The sequence below is a fragment of the Myotis nattereri genome (genome assembly GCF_964212035.1).
Source record: "Myotis nattereri genome assembly, chromosome: 1".
Taxonomy (NCBI): Eukaryota; Metazoa; Chordata; class Mammalia; order Chiroptera; family Vespertilionidae; genus Myotis; species Myotis nattereri.
Window position 1 is genome coordinate 7,732,883 of NC_138075.1, and position 20,608 is coordinate 7,753,490.

General features: G+C 37.8%; 1 long non-coding RNA gene across 1 annotated transcript; it reads left to right on the plus strand.

Moving 5' to 3' along the window:
• The first annotated feature begins 2,260 nt into the window (after positions 1-2,260).
• Positions 2,261-10,334, plus strand: LOC308532737. Its single transcript, XR_013996996.1, has 4 exons — positions 2,261-3,120; positions 5,195-5,270; positions 6,840-6,915; positions 9,118-10,334. It is a non-coding gene; the product is annotated as an uncharacterized lncRNA (long non-coding RNA).
• Positions 10,335-20,608: the final 10,274 nt, after the last annotated feature.

The following is a 20,608-nucleotide window of genomic DNA, read 5'->3' on the forward strand; positions in this document are numbered from 1 at the left end:
TGATGACTACTGGTGGCATCTGAGTCATATATGATGAATATGTGTCTGGAACTCTGATAGATAGATGTCAGGATCAATACAAATCAATACACAGGTCATGTTTTTGTACTGATTTCATTGATATACCAGTAGATATTTTATTAATAGACTGATAGAAATATTAAACAAATAGTTAACTATTTAAAGAATTAGGATGAAGAAATACATAACCATGAATGTATATGGTCAGGCAAAGGATATTATCAAAATTGAAAGGACATATTAATTAAGAAAACAATGTAGCTGTGAATTTCATCTTTGGTTAAGAATCATATAGACATTGATTATATGAGTCTATTATATTGTTCTGGGTCAGTGTCAAGATTGAGTTTTTCATCATGTTAGGATAAATATACAGGGTGTCCCAAAAAATGTGTACACACACTTTGAAGAATTTATAAAGGCAATGTTTATTAAAATGCATTTCATTTTCAAAATTGAGCTATCAGCTGTTAAAGTATGTATACGTTTTTTGGGACACCCAGTATATACATTAAGATAAAAGAAGAAATATCTAAACCCTGAGTCTATGAAATGTGGTCAGCAGGGATCAATGGCCATTAGGTCTTACATTAAATATCTAGGGATGTTTAGGACTGCTTCAGTGTCTTCCCTGCTTGCCTCTACATAATAGGAGGATGGAGATTAATGTGATCATAGTCAAAGCGTCATTTTCTTCGTTAAGTGTTTTTTATAAGGTAATTCACTGCAGTATTAAAAATTATAAAATATAAATAAAGATGGAATTTATTTCAGTGATAAATATGAGCTATATGAGCCATTATATTGATTAATCCATGTATGAAAAGCAGGATAATTAATCAAAGAGGGACACTGATATGAAAATAATATATGTACAAGTTAGGGGTATAATAACTCTTCTTGGGTTTGGGTGAGTCATAGTGTTTAGATATTAGTATTAGGGAATTAATGATTTAATCAATAAACAATTAAAAAGGAAGAAAATGGGTTCCAATAGGATCAGTGATGACGACTGGTGGCGAACGAGTCACAGAGATGACTACATGTCTGCAACTCTGAGGTCTATCATAAAAGAAACCTAGTTTGGCCTAAGTGTTCATACATTTACATCCTATTATAATTGTATAAATGAGAGAATCTGTAAACAAATTATAAGTAAAGATGAATGTAGTGACATTTTATAACAACTTATTGTAAAAATACGTGATTGCGCCACAAATGACTATTGATACATTATGAAAACCTTGAAGTTTAATTAGAAGTAAATGGTACATGACTGCTACCTGTATGGCTAAGGATGACTTGAATAGTATGATTCACGGTGTTCAGATTCTAGGTCAGTGGCAAGATCAACGTTGTTTGTTTTCTTAAGAGAGAAAAGAATTTATACCAAATTAGTGACTGCCTAAGTGCCTTGCGAACTCAAAGGTGAAGAGCAACAATCAATGGGGAGATTTTCTCACTTTTCTTTTTATCATCTGTTCAGCCTTTTATCCCTTAGAATGGACAAATTCGACCTGCTTTAGGGGTTCTTCCTTCACCATGAGCCATAGGATTGCATCTCTGTTTTTTGGAGCATGGAGACCAATGTGAGTAATAATGAAAGTTCTTGTCTTTTCTGGTATTTGTAGTGAATAATTGTAACATTAATAGTTTTTTGATTAATTCATATGTGCAAAACAGAATAATCAACAATGATATCTTGTTATGAGAATGATTCCAGTTAAATTCTAAGAATGCCTAGTTATATTCTAAGGCCTTGTTGGTTTTTAAGTTATAATTAGTGAATTCATGAATTAATCAATAAACAACATAGAAATGAATGAAGACAACATGGTCTTCTGGATCAATGATGATACCTGCCGGCGTTCTGAGTCACCATGACAAATAATGCATGTCTGAGACGCTGAGGTCCACCTCAGAAGCAGTGCGGTCTTTCTCTTCCTGCAAAGCATGCCTCATTTTATTATCACCTGCTTTGCTCTTTATGCCTCAGAATGGACGCACACGACCTGACTTAGGCATCTTCCCTGGTCCTGAATGTTCTGGATGCATCTATGTTGTAGGAGCATGGAGACCCACGTAAGTAATATCAATATTTTAGATTGAATGGCTTGTTTTATGGTATTCACTGTATTATTCAACATGTTAAATGTAATTAAAGAATATGTGCACCCCTATGTGCATAGCAGTGTTATTTACAATAGCTGAGATCTGGAAACAGCCCAGTGCCCATCAGTAGATGAGTGAATAAATAACCCATGGTACATTTACACAATGGAATGCTATGCAGCTGTAGAAATGAAGGATCTATTACCCTTTGAGATGGCGTGGAGTGACCTGGAGATTATTATGCTAAGCAAAATAAGTGAATCAGAGAAAGACAATATCACAGGAAATCACTTATATGTGAAATCTAATGAGCAAAATAAACTGACCAGGAAAATAGAACTAGTGACATGGAAAGATGGAACAGACTGACGAATCTCAGAGGGAAGGGGGCATTCAAAGAAATAATAAATAAATAAATAAATAAATACAGGGTGTCCCCCAAAATGTATACACACTTTAATAGCTGATAGCTCAATTTTGAAAATTGTACATATTCTTAAAAACACTGCCTTTATAATTATTCAAAGTACGCATATACATTTTTTTTTGGGGGGGGGGAAATACCCTATAAATATAAATATGAAGATGGTGAAACTTTGTCCAATTTTAAAAATATGTGTTTAGATAAAAAGCTATTAATAAGTGTATTGGAAACAAATATCTCTTAGTATGTAGGTACAAAGTGTTATTCTTTGACTAAGTATGATATAGTTATTGATAAGTAATAGTCAATATTCATATTTATCTGTCCCTTGCAACATTGATATTGTTCATTTACTTATACATTATCTCAATTCATTACTTACTGACTAAATGGCTGACTAATAAAAAGGTGACATTCTAGAATTAATGAATTAATATCTCAACGTTATAAATTACTGTTTTCTCTTGTACTCTTTAAAATCCTTGCATGTGGGTGAGTTAAGGGTGCTGCCATGATCACAGCCTTTGAGGCTGAATCTATGCATTAAAATCATGGAGCGCAATGTGAGTACCATAGTTCTTCTCTTGGTTTTGTTGTTTTTTAAAAAAAGGTTTTCACCACATTATTAAAAAGTCTGAAATAAGATCTCTGATTGCCAAACATGCTAAAAAAGAATAATGTTGCTAATATGAAGTATTATGTTAACCTTTGTAGGAAATTAATTAACCTTTGAGGTCATTAATGAAACATATATATTGTTTATGGAAAGTATTTTAAAGACACATGTTAGACATATTTAAGACTCTTGTTTCAAGTTTTTGTGACTCCTTAAGGTCTTTATTTTGTTATTCGTAGTCAATTGATGATTTATTCAATAAATATGTGTAGACATGAATGAAGACAATGAGGCTCAACCCTAGATGAATGATGATGGTTAGTGTGCGTAGGAGTCCTTTTCCCCCCATTTGAGGTGATCCCATATGGAGAGGCTAGGTATCGAAAGGATCATGCTCTTGGTCTTTGTATACATGAATATTTAAAAATTTCATTAGAAATGGCAACGTAAACAAACAAATATATAGTCAATACATATGAAAAGGGTGAAACCCTCATCATTGTTAAAAATATATAGTGGGATGGAAAATAATACCACCCCGTGTATATGTCCTTGAGTAAGTATGAAAAACAGTGATAAATAGTAGTTGGTTACCGATGGAGTCAGTTTCAACTTTGACATTTGATTTATTGAGAGAAAAATAAATAAATATGACCAGACATTAATAAATGCTTAAATAACTATGCAAATAAATACTGGAAACTCTGAATCCACGGAAAGAAAGTCTCAACATTTTTATAATGTTTCTTTGGCCGTTTGTCTCCCGAATGGACCCTGGAACTGATTTTGGCTTCTGCAGTCTGTCATGTTCCCTCTGTGTATGAGAAGCGGTCAAGGTACCTAACTGTCATGTTGTTATCATGGAGTGGGTCGTTTGTTTAAGGATATTTACAGTATCATTTAAAGACATTAAATTCATAAAAAGTTAGCCATGTCTCATTGTTAAGTATGACATGAAACTTTATGTTGATTAATTGATAATGTGCAAGATTGGGGCCCATTAATGAATGAAGTATAGTCTATGTGGGAAATGATTGTGTAAAATGACCTCATTCTTAAGTTTTTATAATCCATGAATTGTTTTTATTATTATGAATGAATTAATCATTTTATCGATAGAAATGTAGTAACAGATGATGAAAAACAGACCAAGTCATGGATCAATAATGATTCTTGGTGGCGTAGGAGTCATGACGATGAAAATACATGTCTGAGACTCTGAGATCTAGAACATAGTCTGTTTCTTCTGTTGAAATGGTTTCTATAGAGAGATGTCAGGAATATAGAGATCATATTAGTGTATTGATTTCACAGAGATAGATGTGTATTTATTAATGGAATAGTGATAAAACTATTAAATATAAATACACATAAAGAATGAGGTGAAGTATTGTTAACTTATGAAGGTTTTGTAGTGAGGTAAAAGGTAGTAATGCCATTGAAAACATTGATTCCCATTAAGAAATTAATGGCTCAATCGATCACCTCAGTGACTAAGGATTATATAGATACTGATAAGGAAGTCTATTTTATTCTTCTGGGTCAATCTCAAGATTGAGTTTTTACTTTTCTTAAGATAAAGAATGTATATTAATAAAAATTAATACATACCTAAATACTGAGTTAATGAAATGTGTGGAAAGCAAGTATCAATGACAGTTAGTTTAATTTTATTTTTTATCTGCTGTGTCCTCCTCAGACACTCTCGAGCTGATTTATGCATTATCCATGGTCACCAGCTTTCTGGTTGCCGCTAGTAGGAGGACAGAGATTAATGTGGGTGATAGTTCAAGTTTTTTTCTTGGTTTCAATGTGGTTTTTTTTTAATTATTCATTAGAAAGTGCAAAAGATATTTAAGAGGGCAACTCTAACTCAGTGATAAATATGGGAAGTTTATTTTATAAAGATAAAAATAAATTTTACCATAAATGAATAAATACCAAAATAATTATGGAAATTATAGATCACTGGAGACAATGTCTCAATCTTTTTATCATCTGTTCTGCTTGATACTCTGTAGAAACACAGCACCCAGCTGACTTAAGCTTTCTTCCATGATCAAAATGAGATGTCACTTCTGTTTTCAGAGAGACAAGGTGAGTAGTCATCGAGGTTCTTGTCATGGTTTTGGTCATTTGTTTAAGGTAATAACCTTAATCAAATTCCCACTATTATTAAAAAGTATTAAATATAACAAAATGTTATCTATGGCCCATTGAGTAATATAATATGACACATTATGCTGATTAATTGATAATGTTCAAGATTAAAGTTGCTTAATGCAAAAGATATACTGTATTGGGAAAGATTTCTATAAATAGATCTTAGGGTTATTCAGGATTTTGTTCTTGCATTTTTGTGAATCATGTGTATTTTATTACTGTCAATGAATTAATGATTTAATTGATACAAATTTAGGAAGAAAGGTGGCCTCACATGGACCACTGATGATGACTGGTTCATATGAGATATGAATAATGAATAAGATGAATCTGGAATTCTGAGGTTTAACACAAAATATAATTAGTGTATTCCCTCTGTTAAGAGTCCTAGCAACAGAAATATATGAAGATCATGTTCTTATTCTGGATTCCTAGATTTAGATTTATTATTATTAACAGATCAATGATTGAACGATTAAACAAATAAAAATAAAGAAAGAAAAGGGTTAATTATTGTTTAACTAAGAACTTATGTGATGAGGCAAAAAATATTAATAATAATTGATGCCCATTAAGACATCAATGAATTGAAAGTTTTACTTCTTTGTTTAAATAACACTGATAAATAGACACTGATGACTAAAAGTCAGGTTTATTGTACTAGATCAGTTCCAAGTTTGAGGCTGTCCTCATTTAAAAAACTAAATTTATTGGGGTGACATTGGTCAATAAAATTATATAGGTTTCAAGTGCACAATTCTATGATACATCATCCGTATATTGCATTCTGTGCCGCCCACCCACAGTCAAAACTTCTGTCACCATATATTTGACCCCCTTTACTTTTTACTACCTCCATATCCTCTTCCCTTTGGTTACCACCAGAGTGTTGTCTGTTGTTCTTTTGTTAAGAGAAAAAATATATACATTTTGAAAATATAAAAATTACCTATATGACTGAATAAATGAAATGCAGAAAGCAGGATCATAAAGGATATCGTCTCAATTTAAAAAAAAATCATTCGCTCTGTTTTGTTTGAGGGGGTTTTATTGACAGATGTCAGGAATACACAAAGATGCTTTATTACATTTTTGATCTTTGTGTATTTTTATTCCATTATTATAATTTGGTAAATAAAAGAATCCATCAATAAATATATAAATAAATAAAGATGAATGGAGCAAAGCTTTGTCCAATTGTGAAAGTATGTGATTGCGCAGGAAATGCTCCGACATATTGAATACTCTGATATTATTGAGGAAGTAACTGGTTAAAGGGCGTGTTCTCTTTGGCTGATGATACTACAGACAGTGTGAAATAATAGCCCTTGCTCTGCGTCAGCGGCAGGAATGATACTGTTTATTTATTTCCAAGAAGATAAAATGTTAACCCAAATCACTACCCCCCTGAATGACTGACTGAATGGAAGGTGGGGCGCACAGACCAGTGCAGACAGTGTCTCCCTCTTTTAAAAATCATTTCCTCTGCTCTGTACCCTGCAGTCTGGACTCACTCGAGCTGATTTAAGCATCACGAGCTCCATGGCTATATCTGTGCATTATGAGCATGGAGAGCAAGGTGAGTAATAGTCACAGTTCTTGTCTTGGTGTCATTGTTTTATGTTTTTTTAAAAAAATATTCACTGTGTCATTTTAAAATTGTGAAATGTAATTATTGAAGGACAGCCCTGGCCCAGTCATAAATATGGGGTTCACAGGAAGCATTGCTTTGATTAATCCCTAAATGCAACATGGAAGTCGAGTAATGAAAGAGATTTATCGCCATGAGTAATAATTCTATAACAGAAGTTTTATGAATGTATCTTACTCTCAAGTTTGTGACTTTAGGTATATATTTTATTATTATTGGTGACCTGATTAATTAACAAAATTCATGTAGACATGAATTTAAAATCTGAGGACCATGTCTGGATCAGAGGTGGCCACTGGTGGCATAGGAGTCATGGATGATGGCTGCTATGTGTTTGGAACTCTGAGGTCCAACACAATACAAATCTCGTCTATTGTCATGTTGGAAAAAATCCTATAGATAGATGTTAGAGATATTTAAGATTCTTATTCTTCTAATTTTATGGTTCATGGATTATGATTATGTTATTATGAAAGAGTCAATATCAAATAATTAATGATGGAGAGCGTGAGGCATAATCCAGTTATCAAAACATGTGGTAAGAAAGAAATTAATATAATTTGGAATGGATAATAAGGGGACCAAGTGTGTCACCCCTTTGGCTAAGGATTACAGAGCTATTGATAAGTAATAATCTGTGCCTTGTTTTGGATCAATTGCAAATTCAACATTTGTTTTAAGAGAAAATACCCAACTAGTCCCATAAATTAAGAAATGTTAAATTACTGAGTAAATGAAAGGCCACTCCTGTGCTGATTTTAACATTTTGCCATGGCCTCCACATCAATGGCCATCTTAGGAGCATGCACTTCCAGCATGAATAATAGGTGCAGTTCTTGTTGTGGTTGGGAGGGTTGGGCTGGTTAATGCATTATTGATAAGTAGACAGTATAATCAGAGAAGACTAAACATGACCCATAATGACCATGGGATCAATAGGAATGGGTATATTGAGGCAGCCATATTTGAAACACTGGTATGTTTCTTAAAACATCCATTCAAGAAACATAATCTCGTGTCTATGGGAAATGATTTTATGAACATTAAGGGTGTCAGAGCTCTTATTCTGAGTTTCTGATTCATGTATATATCTTTCTTAGTAAGTTGTAAATTAATGAATAGATCAATAGACAAAGAATGAATGAAGACAATGATTCATGTGCTTGGACCATTGGTAACGCCTGGCGGTGCATGTCGAGGATGATGAATAACATGTGTCTGGATGGCTGAGATCTGACACAAAAAGAAATCTAATCTATTGCTCCTTTAGATATGATCCCATAGACAGTTGATAGGAAAATATTCAGTTATCCCATTCTTGTGCTTTTGTAGTTCATGGATAATTATTACAGTGAGCTGATACATGAAGGGTTTAACAAATAGAATTGAATAAAATCCCTGCCACACCAGTTCAGCTGTAGCGTATGTAATGAACAAGTGTCAGGACCAATCTATCTTTGAGGATCTGGGATTCATGTTTCTTTAAATTTCAGAATGCAGCACATATAGACAGATATATGAATTCTGGGATGTCTTTGGTCTACTGGTTGTTTCTTTTATTACTGCATATAAAGTATTTATAAAATTAAAGATTAAGCACTATTTAAATTAAAGAAGGCCAGTGATAAGTTTTGTTATATACCTAGAGCTGTTGTGCCCACTAAATTCCACAGTGAAGTGACACACCAGTAGTTGGTAATGAGCAGCAATTGCACATGCGTTACTATTACTCAGTGCTTTTGTACTGAGTGTTTGCAAAGATCTTGCTTTTATCACTGTGGTGAATAAATAAGTTCATAGCTACTAGTGGCTCAGAGGGACAAAGGAATAATGTTTATGATTTAACCAGTTCCCCGCAGATGATAAAGCTTTTAATTAAGTAAAACATTTGGCCTCCTCTTAGTTCTGTGGGTGAGGGACAGAGTTCTCATGTTGGGTGGCTTATTGAAGGGTGTTTGTTATGTTATTAAATGGATAACTAAGTACTTGAAGACAATGGCAGTCTATTCATGAGCCAGAGATAAGACTGTGACATAAAGCATTGTTTGTGATTAATTTCTTTCATGTTTGCCATATTAAAACCCCAGTCTGGGCCTTTTCATTTATCGGCATTCTTTTGACATCCCGTAGGATGGAAGCACCACAGCTAATTAAATTATTCTGCAGTCATGAAGATCTTCGCCTTATCCCTCTGGGGAAGATGCATACCGTGCTATGTAAGTAACAATGTTCTTGGTTTGAGTGGTTAGTTCATAGGTTTCCATTACATCATTAAAAAGGCACAGAAGTGGGCCTTCAGCTTAAGTACCAGGCACTTTATGGAAGAGATGATGCCTGAGCCAGTAACAAGCTCACAAGGCTCTAAACTCCATGAAGTCAGGAACCACACTCACATGCCCATTGTGCCGTGCATGTATATCGCATTTAATAAACCAGTGGTTCTCAACCTTCCTAATGCCACGACCCTTTAATACAGTTCCTCATGTGGTGGTGACCCCCGACCATAAAATTATTTTCGTTGCTACTTTATAACTGTAATTTTGCTACTGTTATGAATCGTAATGTAAATATCTGATATGCAGGATGTAGTTTCGTTGTTACAAATTGAACATAATTAAAGCATAGTGATTAATCACAAAAACAATATGTAATTATATATGTGTTTTCCGATGGTCTTAGGTGACCCCTGTGAAAGGGTCGTTTGAGCCCCAAAGGGGTCGTGACCCACAGGTTGAGAACCGCTGTAATAAACATTAATAGAATGAGTAGCTGAATAAACAATGATTGAAATAAAGAATGAATGAAGCAGTGAGTTAATGAAAGAATGAGCCTTTGTGTCAACAAAGGATGAAAAAAATGAATGAAAATACGAAGTAGCCCACCAATGGGTGAATGATTTGGCAGTGTGTTGAATAACTAAATTAATAAGTGCATACATGCGTGATGAATTAGTGAATGGACCTGTAAGTAAAATTTTCAAAAAGGGAATGAGTGATTGAATAAAGTAGTTCAATGACTCGTAAGTGAAAGATGAGTGTACAAATGGATGAGTGAATAAATAAGTGAATCTCTGAATGAGTTAATGAACTGATGGATAAGTGAAAATTAATTAGTAATGAGGGAATAAATGAACCAGTGAGTCAATCAGTGAATGAGTCAATCAGTGAATGAGTCAATGAATAACCAAATGACTTGATTAATAACTCAGAAAATGAGTGAACGAATAAATGAATAAATCAATGAAAGAGGAAAAAGTTGAATAATTTAACTAATGAGTAAGTCAATGAATGAAACGAACTAATGAGGGAATGAATCAGCAAATGGAGAGGAATGACTATATTAGAGTGAAAGAATAAAAGAAGGAATTAGTGAGTGAGTCAATGAGTGTGTAATCCAAGAATAAATTAGCTGCTCTGTGAATGGATGATTGAATATGCAAATTAACCAATAAATGAGAGGATGAGTCTGTGATCCATGTGTGAGGCAACTAGCGAACGACCTCACCATGGGCCTCCTTCCCTGTCCACTCCAGAGAGTTAGCCCCACCCCAACCTCACAGCACGTGGTAGTTACCTCACCCAGATCACCAGTCTTACTCCATCATGAACATTTGTTCAAAGTCATCACTCAGCTGATGTGCCCTGAGAGCCAGAAACTGGGTCAAATTTTTCTCCGTGTCCCCGGTGCCTTCCCAGCCCTGAGCGTAGCAGGTGCCAGTAAATTATTACCGAATGAATGAATGAATGATTAAAAATACATGTGCTTTTGTGGAACCAGGATAACCCTTCTCAGGCGGCCTGAGAGCCGCTCTGTGGTGAAGTGCGTTGCGTATCAGATGGCCGGTATCTCCCGTCCAAGTTCAGATTCTCCCTGGAGTCCAGCGCCAGACAGTGAGGCAGGATACTGGCAGTTCTGACTGCCCTGGATGTTGGCCCGTCCTTGGGCAACATTGGCTTGGCATGGTGGAATGGGAGCCCTGGGTCTTCCCGAAAGCTGCCCGTGTGCCTGCCAAGACAAGAGATTGAAAATAGCCCAGCCTTGTTTTTATGCCTCTTGTTTTTATGCCAGTGAGTGGGCTTGCTCCCTGCCTCCTGGTTCTAGTTGTGGGACTTTGGGTTACATGCGAAGCATCCTGGGACCCAGCCTCAGTGTCATCCATGAGATGGAGACACTGACGCCCTCCAGCTGAATGGTTGTGAGAATTAAGTTGGCCTAACAAGAGCTCACGATAAGGCCCTTACATGGCGTAGGCTCCTCGGTCAGGTCAGTGGGGGAGAGAGATGAGCAGACTCGGGAGTTTCTGCAGCTGCCTGGCTTGGGAGGAGCCAGCTGCTGGGTTTCTCTCCAGCACCAGCTTGTCAAGGAAGCTTATAGTGCCCAGCTTTGATCTGCCATGTCCACCCTCAAGTGTTGCACTTAGATGTGCCGCCAACTCACAAACTTAGGTTGGGTGGCTATGCATTGCATTGGCCGTTTCTTCTCTCTCCATCTCCCATATTCACCCTGAGCCTCTTGCAGTGGCATCCCCAGGAGCCCTCCCACTGCTAACATTGCTGTAGTGTCCACAGCGCACCTCTGCCTCCAGTCCCGCCCCTTTAGCATCTCTCCAGTGGGCCAGGGTCACTGTGGGCTCACGTCAGTCTTCCGGTTGGTCTTCCTGTCCCTGCTCTAGTCTGTTCTCACTCCAGTCATTGTCATCTTTCTAGAAGGCTTGAGGATGAGTCCCATGCTCTTTAGAGCCTTCTTGTGAGTTCTGGAAACTCCAGGCGAAGTCCAAGCCCCTTGGTTTCCCACTCAAGGGTCTTCATGATTTGGCCTCTAGCCACACCTCCCACCACACACTCCCTGGCCTTTTGTACCAGCTATAGCCGCTTCCCCACGTCTCCGTGTGTCTGTGTCTCTGGGCCTTTGCACAAGCTCGTCCTCTAGCTGGAGGGATGAATGACCCCACTCTTAGAACGGATACATGGTTGCAAACTTGACCTCCATTCAGAAACGTCTGTTGCTCTGTCATGACCTATTTAGGTATCTACCTTCCCAATCAGACTCTGAGCTCCCTGAATGTGGATACTCAGTCTTGGGGGCCTCAGAGCCCCTACTGTCCAGTGTGGAACCTCTGCTAGTGGATCCCCAACTCGGTGACAGTAGCCATAATGTAGGTATTAGTCTTCCTTCTCAATGTCTGGGGCACGGCCCCAGTCCCATTTAGTGCTCTGACGGCTGATGGGTCCGTCAGAATGCTGGTTGGATGGCGGAGTGAATGCACGAAAGAATGACTGTGAGGTTGTCATCCTGGCACAGGACAGGGTCCATGGTGCTGAGGAGCAGCATCCCCGCCCTCCCGAGGCCTGTCCTCCCGATCCTGCCCACCCCACTGTGCCTCCGCCTGCGGCTCATTAAGAAATATGTAACCTTAATCCTTGAAATTGCCTGGGATGGAGCGTGTTTGCAGTCCATGACACAGACATGGGGATTTTATTCCTTCCTTAAATAAATCTCACTCCCCCAGGAAGTTTGGACAGGATGTGGGCAGTTGGACTAGGGCTTGAAACTGAACATTTTGCAAAAGGCCCGTTTCAAAATTTGAAACCCCGTGGCCACTGGCCAGAGCCGAGCCTGGTTTGCGAGGTCGCTGGGCCTCCTCTCAGAGAAGGGAAGGGAAGGAAGATCAAAAACAAACGGCTGCTGCCACTGAGCGGGCCGACGGTTTGCAGGAAGAATTCCGCGGTTTGGTTGCCTCTCTGATGAAGCTGGAGTGAGCTCGGTCACGGTCACCCTCATTAGCTCTTTTCTCAAGCTTTCGGCTCAGGCCTCAGACCTTCCCAGAGCCCGAGGAGCCTGAGCTGGTCCTGCAGACGATGGGACAAGTGTCTGAGCACTAAATGGGACTGGGGCTTTGTCCCAGACGTGAGGAGGAAGAATAGTAACTACATTATGGCTATTGTCACCAAGTTGGAGATGGGTGACATCAAGCCCTCATTGAGGAAACAAGCCTTGGGAAGGCAGTGCCATGTTCCTGGTCCCATCAGGGCCACAGTCTGGCTTGGGCAGCCCTGACTCCATGCCCAGTGCCTCTCCAGGCTCCTCCGGCCACAGAGCTCAGAGCCTCGCTTCTGGCTTGGCCACCAGGGCCCTGGGTGCAGGCCACCCTCGGCCTGCCGGAGCTTGTCCCTTTCCACTTGCTCCCAATCTCCTGCTTTCATGACCTTGGGGAGAGCTTCCTGTGGGTGCTGGGCTGTCTGTCTGTCCTTCAGACCAGCCATTTCTTCAACGAGCAGAGCTCCCAGGCATGGCTGGGACTGTATCGATGGGAACAGGGTGTGGTGAAGGTCAACTCTCAAGTCCAGATCAGGGGTGTGGCCACGGTGGGTCTCAGCCGTGTTCGGCAGGACTGACAGGGAGCTGCAGGACCACCCGGCCCAGGGGGGGCAAGTTACAGTTAGTGTTTCTGCTCTGCTTAGAGCTGTGGTGGGTTTATGAATGGGCATTTAATCCTTAAAATGTTGAATAAAGATCAAAATACAAAAGGACCTTCATGGAACAACGATGTCTGGTGTCATGAAACAATGATGGCTGGCAACCCCAGGTACACATAGAATTTGATCAGATTCTACCTGGGGTTGCCGGCAATTAGAGTAACAATAGCCAGAACTCAGTGAGTTGAAGTCTGAGAGGCTTGATCTGCTCAGCCAACTGCATAGCCACCCCGCCCCCTATTCTATGCTCTTTACTGTCTCCCAGAGTCCTGGGCTAGACCTGACACCTGGCCCCTGCTCCTTGCTTCATCCTGAGTGTCTGCTAATTACCCAGTTCACGCCTCCTATCGGCTCTGTCACTCTGGGAGGGTCTCCCTGACGCCCCAGCCCCACTGGAGCTGCTCAAGGTCTTCCCCGTACAGAACACCCGTGTTCAATACCATCTCTATCCTTTTCCCCTGGAATTTTGAGTATCCCGGTGCTGAGTCCCCCACCCAGGAGTGGTTCCGTGCTCCCGGTACCCCGTGGGTCAGACAGTTGGGTTTTGTGACACGGCCTTCTTGTCTCGAGGGTCGTCTGCAAAGATCCTGGAGGTGTGGCTGCCTGAGCACAAGCCCCCCTGAGAGGACGCCTCTGACGGTGGAGCCCTCGCCTCCCGGGTGAGTTCTGCGTCTCCTGCTGACACTCTAGGAAGCATACATGCCGGTGGGAAAGGGCCAGACAGTCTAGGTCAGTGGTTCCAACGTGGGGCACAGGCCCGCCGGGGGGCAATTTGATTTTTAAGGGGGGCAATTGAGTTATTAACAGTCAATGTTTTGCATTTCTTATGGTTCTAGGGGCCTCATATACAGTATATAAGTATATATTGTGACATTTATGAATTTCAGTTCTCTATTAAATGTTTTGAACTTTATTTGCTATTTTTTCATATCACTTCATTATTATTATTATTATTTAACAATTTCTTAGCGATTTCTTCCTTAGTACTTCACCTGTCCTTTTGTTCTTTTATTTTTGTCTTTCATGGATGCCATGTTCTTTGGAAGCTTGTTTAGACCAAGTCAGTGGCCTTTTAGGGTTCCTCCATGTGAATAGGAGTTCACTTTTTGAATAATAAGAATTATATGTCATGGAGGGTGGGGGGCATCAGGATTCTAGAGATGCTAGGTGGGGCGTGGCCAAATAAAGGTTGGGACCCACTGGTCTAGGTCATGTGAAGACTGTAGGTGATCACATGGGTGGGTGGAGCCCACGTGAGGGCCTCAATGGCCTCAGCAGGTGCACACCCACCGGGGGCAGGGCAGGGGAGGCTGGGCCAGTCCTGGCAGATGCCTCTCTAAGTGTACTGCAGGGCCAGTAGCGAAGCTGCTCAAAGTTATCCAAGGTCCTTCTAGGGAGAGGGTGAGCCAAGAGGTGAGGTCAGCAGGGGCTCGACCCTTGACCCTCGACCCCAGAGAGCTGTCCGACTGGTCTCAGGTCTCATCCAGGCGGTGGGGCCGAATTCACTTCCCAGCTGACCAAAAAGAGCCCTTTTTGGCCACTTGAATCGGGGCTCGGGGTTACCGTCACACTCCTGCCCCAAGCGAGTGTCCTCAAAAGTATGCAGGTCACTGCATTCTGTGAACTGTCATGGAGATGCAGTCAGTGGGAGCCATGAGAGATTTCCCATAAAGGACTCTCAGCCAATAACTGAAACATCTTGAACGTAATTCTAAAAAATAACATTTCTTCTCATTACAAAGGAAAAATGCATCTGTCTTATAAAAACTTGTAAAATGCTAAAAAGAATAAGCTGGTCCCACCATTCAAAGATGACCACTGCCCACATTGTGGGAGCTGCCTCTCATCTTGTGTTTGCCCCATCCATTTCGTGTGTGTGTGTGTGTGTGTGTGTGTGTGTGTGTGTGTACATACGCATATGTATGTATGTATATTTTTAATTGGGGATCCTCACTGTCATCTTAACTTTTTCACCCAACTCTGAATGTTTTCCCATGCCGTTAAGTAATTTCCTGTTTGTTTTTTTGTTTTGTCTTTATGGTTACATAGTGTCTCAGCAAATGACTGTACCATAATTGGCTTAATTGGTTCACTCGCATCAGATATTTAGATAATTGGTTTAATTGGTTCACTTGCATCAGATATTTAGATAAGTCTAAAAGTTGGCTAGAGCACCTTGGGGTGAGCAGCCGTGTTCCTTCATCCTCACGCATCCCTGACTTGTTTCCTCGGTTCCTTTTAAAAGTGAAATGACCGCCTCAAGAGCCATGAGCTTTTTATGGCCAGATTGACCTCCTCAAACTTTGTACCAACTGACATTCTCAGAATTAGCTTAAGAAGGGCCTGCTTCTCTGCTAATTATGGAGGTTTTTAACATTGGCTCTTTTGTCAAAACATGGTCTTCCGTTCTCTTTATTCCCAGCTCTTTTATTATCTTTGATATGAGCATATCCCCCCATATCTTTATTGGTTCTTTGTAGTATCTGAATGGCCAGTTCAGGTCCTTTGCATTTTTCATTTCGTTTATTTTAGATGAGGTCACGCATGTGCATCATTTTGAGTCACATAGTTCTGCAAGGTTGTTTTAGAAGCTTCAGTCCTCAAGCCTCCCAACTCTTCAATATCCTGCTCCACAGCGCAACAGGGTTGCTTTTTAAATGAATTCTCTTGACATTTATATCCATATTTCTAAGTAATATTCTTACTTTTCTTCTTCATTTTTTTTTTGGGGGGGGGGGGGCGTTAGGCATTATCTTGACTCTTTACCCACAGAAGGTATGACTTTCACTCACACATGCCCTTGAGTTCACCACACATCCGTTAAGCACACCTCCGCTCAAAGATGTTTACTTCAGTGTTGTTTGAACAGTATTCAGTCTTTACATGATCATAACATTGTAAACACTCTTGACAATGGAACAATGCAATATATGATGCTTTATCTCTTCTTCAAACTTTTTGTTTCTTCTGGAGTTGATAATTGCTGTGTCTTTATTTCTTTGTTTATTTTTTCTTTCTTTTATTTACTTTTTTTCGTTGATTGGATTTTAATGAACATCACAAATTTATACTAAGCTTATCAATATATTCAAACACATTAGTGTTTTGTTTGTTTTTTTCATGCTTTATCATTTAAACAAATCTCTTCCTGGCACCTCTTGCCTGCTCTGTTCTGGATTGGTTGATCTTTGGGCTTCCTGCCTGTGTCTTGGGCTCTTCCCTCATTTTCTTCCTAGGGATTCCCTTGATCCTTTCTCCTTGGTTGAATTCCCTGATGTCATAAACCCTGTGTTATCCTCTCTTTTTGGTTTATTCCCCTGTTTTGCTGCAGTGCACACTCTAGCAAAGTGTAAAAGGATTCATGGGAGATAAACTTTTGGAGACCTTTCACATGTGAAAAGGCAAATATCTAGTTCTCACTGACATTGATAGTTTGTCTGGGTATTGAATTCTAGTTGGTCATTTTTTCTCTCCTCAGATTTTTGAAAGCATAAATAATTGTCTTCTGACTTCTAGCATTGTTGAGAAGTCTGAAGCCTTTGGGATTATCTCTTTTATGTGATCCTCTCCCTTCCTTCCTGATACTTAAAGGATTTTCTCATTGTCTTCTAGTGTTTTAAATTTCATTTGTATGTGACTTGATGTAGAGCTACATTCATCTATTTTGCCAGGTCCTTTTGATCTGAAATCTTGTGTCCTTCAGTTATGGAAATTTTTCTTGAACAATTCCTTCGATAATGACCTCCCTTCTGATTTCTTTTTCTAGAACTTACATTGCTCGAGTATTGGATTTCTTTGACTAGTTGTCTAATATTCTCATATTTTCCCCTCTGATTGTCCACTCTTAATTTCTTTGTTCCCATTCTGAGGTAACTTTTTTATTTATCTTTTGACCTATTTTCATTTCTATGGTCTCTAATACTCAAGATTTTATATTATATTCTAAATTTTATTTTATAACATTTTGTTTCATGGGTGCAATTGCTTCTTTGAGCTTCCTGATAATATTAATAGATTTTCTTAAAATTTCTTCTCCCTATAGCACCTCTAATCTTTTTTTCCAAGTGTGTGTATTTCTAACCTCCATGTTATATGCTTTTCTCAACTCGATATAAATACAGATGAAATAGATAGGTCTCTGTTCTAGTTATCTTCACTTTTTTGTCTCCATGTAACACATTTTTAGTCTTCTGTCAGTGTTAAGGAAGCCTTCTGCCCAGGGAGTGAGGATTTGGGGAGCTGCCTTCTCAAACAGGTGTTCAGCCAACTCTTATCATTTAGGCCCAAGTTTTCCTCCCACACTGGGGTACCTGGTGCTCTCAATTCCTGAGACTTCTGTGGATTCCTAGAATGCTGGGCTTTATTTCTGTTTTCCTCAGAGCCAGTTTAGGATTCCTAGCTTCGAGTCAGTTACAACTCCCGTCTTTCTGCCTTTGTCTCTGTGTACTTATGCTCAAAATGAAAGTCTCTTCACACGCATTTAGCAGTTTCAAGGGGTGCCAGGAGCAGGTGAACATCTATATTCCATTCACCATATTAAACTGGAAGTTATTTATCCATTTCTCTCTCTTGGTGTGTTCATCTTTTATTTTTATTTTATAAAACCTTTCAAAATTAGAATAGTAACTATTTTTTTTATCATGTATTACCAATGTTTTTTTCTTCATGAAATTTTTAACTTAAAAATTTTATGTTGTAAAAATCTATCACAAAAATTTCTTAATAGTTTCTTCTTGTTTAGAAAGACCTTTCCCATCCTGAGCTCATATAGTCACTTTATTTTTTCTAGTTTTTTCGTGATTTCATCTTTTATAGTTGCATCTTCAATCCATTAATTTAATTATTGTGAGAAATAAGTATATGTCCCATTTCCACATTTACCACATGCTGGATATTTTTATAGTTTTTGTTTCTTGTTGTGGCTTTCTGTTATTCCATTAATCTGCCTATTCTTACACCAGTGTTGCTTTGTTTCAATATGTGGTGTTGTTATAATGTGTGTTATTATTTGGTGGCAATAGTCTTCCTTAATTCTTATTTTTCAAGTTTATCTTGATTAGTCTCACTTGTTGATACTTCCAGATGAATTCTAGTGATATTTTGGAGTTCAAAAAAATCATTAGAACTTTTCTGTGAAATTTCATAAAATTGTAAATTACAGAGAATTGATATTTTTGTTACTTGGGCTGTGCATGATTATTTGCAGTTTAATGTATATATTCACATTTTGTCAGATTTTATAAATTTATCACTTGTCATTAACTTATTTCAAGGAATTAAGTACTGCTTGTATTATTCCTCTTTCTTATATTTCATAACTGCTTATTACTGGTGTGTTGTGAAGAGATTATATATTTATTGTTATTGGCTGTCTCACTGATTTCTCTCACTTGGTCTACAAGATTTTAGTTGAACGTTTTGGAATTTCTAGGTAAAGAACCATTCATTTCTATATAATGCAAATTTTGCCTTTTTCAGCATTTTTTCTCTTTTATTTCTTTTTCTTATAGTATTGGCTAGATCTTCTAAAACATTGAATTGTTGATAATAGAAATTTTTATCTTGATTCTGGTTCACTATTTAATATGGTAAAAATAAATTTAGGCTCTACAGTTTTCATAATGCTATTGAAGTATTTATTTCTACTTAATATGTGACTAAAATCAGGAATGAATGTAGAATGTTATGAAATGGTTTTTTGATATCTATGGAGATATTTACGTTGTTTTTCTCTGTTGACTTGATACAATGAGTTATAATAATGTTTCATAACTTTGAAACATTTTTGGATTAATCTACCTGTTTTGGGCATATTGTTCTTTTAATAGATGACTGGATTTGCTCTGCTGTTGTTTCATGTAGGACTTTTCCAATTTGTCTTTTGTTGATTTTGCTGTCAAAGTTATGCTGGCTTTGTAAAATGAATTAGGAAATATTCCATCTTTTTCTATATTCTGTACCATGTATACATCACTTAAATTATCTATTCCATGAAGGCTTGAAATAATTCACTCATATGACCTTCCTGAGATAATTCTTTGAGATGTTTCCTATTTCTTCTGTATTTCTTGGGTTCGTTATATTTTCTACATCTTTAGAATTTTTTATTCTTTTTCTAATATAGTTCAGTGTTTAAATGTGCAGACATTTGAAATTAAATGTGCAGGCAATTTGGGTTCATATTTGTGCTCTGTCATTTTCCATGTGACCTCAGGAAAACAATGTCTTCCTCCTAATTCTTAGTTTTCTCATTTGCTAAATGGTAAAATGAGAGCCTGTAGTTAATAGGGCCACTGTGAGGGTTACCGAGATAAAGTAACTTGCACTATGTCTGGCACAGTAACTGCCCAATGACTTTTTTAACCTAATAATAATCGTAGGAAATAATTTCTTTTTCTGTGATATAAAAATTCTTAGCGTAGAGTTTTAAATATTACTTTTATGACACATTGTAATCTATTTCTATGATTATATAATATTTTCAATTCTTAATTTTGTGTATGTGTACTTTATCTCTTTTTTTATTTGATGAGTTAGAATAGTGTCTATTAGAAGTTTTTCATAGAATCAGTTCTTGGAATAATTTATCAATTCAACTGTTTTTGTGTATGTGTTCAAATTCAACAATATCTGCCTTTTGGTTACTTCTTTCTGCTGTCCTTAAGCTTGTTTTATGGATTGGCCTATATATCTCTTATGTTATTCTTCTTTAATAATGAAAACATTTCATGGTATGAATTTGCCTCTGGATGCAATTTTGACTGCATATCAAAAGTTTTAGTATGTAGTCTTTTTAATATTTTAAAATATTTGTAATTATGCTTTTCATTTCTTATTTTTCTTAGAAGAAATGATTACCTGAATTAAATGTGCAAAAGTTAGAGCTTATTTGAAATTAATTGCTAATTTATTTGGGTTGTGTGTTGTGGCTTATACCTTTTTATTGAATTGTGGTTATATTTCATTGTGGGTTGAGAATGTGGACATAAAAATTCTACTCTGGGGAATTTATTAATGTCTTTGTGCCTTATACAGTCAATTTTGTAAATGTTTCGTGGGCCTTTAAAATAAGGTGTACATCTTGTTTATAGGTTACTGATTTTGATGTGAAGACAATTAGTTTTACTAGGTTTACAGTTTAGTCT